The sequence below is a fragment of the Gavialis gangeticus genome, unplaced genomic scaffold (assembly GCF_001723915.1).
Source record: "Gavialis gangeticus isolate Ggan-Ray unplaced genomic scaffold, GavGan_comp1, whole genome shotgun sequence".
NCBI lineage: Eukaryota > Metazoa > Chordata > Crocodylia > Gavialidae > Gavialis > Gavialis gangeticus.
This window is the reverse complement of record NW_017729024.1, coordinates 71713412-71715254: the sequence shown is the minus strand read 5'-3', so window position 1 is coordinate 71715254 and position 1843 is coordinate 71713412.

Sequence of the window (1843 nt, the reverse complement as noted above, 5' to 3'; positions counted from 1 at the left end):
CTTCAAAATGGCATCGGGGTGCTTTAAAGCGTGTTTGGTGACCTTTAGTTAAAGTGCTTCCATTTTGAAGCATGGGGATGCTGAGTACAGGTGACACTGAGGCTGGTGGAGCATGCTAATTAGCATGCTTTAGCAGAGTCAATTAATCAAATCTGCTCCGACATATTCTAATTAGAATTAGAATGTGTCAGTGCAGGCATTGGGCATATGTATAGGTTCCCAATGCTTTTATCTTTAAAGAACAGTTATGATTACCATCACTTTATTTATATTCCATTACAAGAAAAGAACATTAAAGAGTTATTCATTTGTTGATAAACAACAGGATATTCTTCTCAGTATAAAAATAATTTAAGTATCTAAACAGTAGAATTTTTTTTCTTAGTAAGCTCTGGAACTATTTGGACTAGATGCGATGGTGTTCTAGATTTTCATACTGGATGGATATGCTTCTAATATACTGTTCCACTTTAGGCAAATCATTTAATCTCTGTTTCTGTTTCTTCTTCCAACCTTTATGCAACCCGTTTTTTTTTATTATAAAGTATGCAGGCACAGAACTGTCTCATAATTAGGGTTTGAGTAATTCAGTGCGCTCTGTATTGGTATCTAGGTGTTATTATAATATGTTCATATATTAATACCACATGCAAATGATATAAGAGGGACTGGAGAAGGATAAAGAAGTTTTTGATTCTGGGTTGCCTGCTAGAAATCTTAGTATGGGTGCATAGCAAGAGTAAATAGTCACCAGCTGATGGCTTTTCATTAGTTAATATGAGATGTTTTAATGGTCTTACTCTTGTTCTTAGGGGATAAATGGCCATGGCTACTCATTGCAAACTGTATCACCATAATTATCACTAATTTACATTCTCATTGGGTGTCCAAATAGAGTAGAGAGGTCAAGCAATAAATAGGCATGGAGATTCAAGGGATTTTCTGGTCAGGGATGTGGTCCATAAAGTGAGGATAGCTTCGAATAGTTAGCGATGTTACTGCTTGTGTTGCAGTCATGAATTTCATTTAAAAATCCTCAGAACCGTCTAGGGTTGCATAATCCTGTATGTAGTGCTTTTTTTAAGTTGTAGGAATATATATAGATATGTCTTCTGGTCATTCTCAAACCCAGGTTGTAATTCAAGATTGTACTTAGCGGTGTGAAGAATACTGAAATTAAAACACTGAAATGAGAATGCAGAACCAAAATGAACACTTCACACACAAGTAGAGAGTCAAAATACCTGATACCAACTTGTCTGGAGGGGCAATATCACACGTTGAAAGGAACCTTTTTAATCATCTTTGACCACATCCTAAGAAGCACACTGTATTCAAAATTCTTGTTAACATACTTGCTAAGGATCTCACTGAATGTGACCCCTTCTATGTTAAATATGTAAACATCATTTTAATTTTGAAAAAAATGTGTTTTCCTTTGATTTTTAGTGTTTGTAGGTTTTGAGAAATAGGGTATTTTTCTGTTTCTTTTTTTCGTATTTTTTAGGTCAGGCCTCCCTTTGTTGTATTATGTTATGTCTGTTTTAGTCTGTCAGTCATATCTTCAGATACATTTTAATGTAACATGACACTGATCTGACTGACATAGCCCAACATGATGTTTGTTACTGGAAAAGATTACCCAGGGCGCCTCAAAAACAGCATTTTCTGAAGATCCTGCTTTCTCAGTGTTTACAGCACTGATTATGATGGATGAAATTATCTAGTGTTAATAGTCTCCATTACATATAGTAGGAATGGTAATGTTTTAAATGGGATTAAAAATATTTCTAGCATAGGAAAGCATACTATGATAGCACATGTAAGAAAGTTACCATATCAT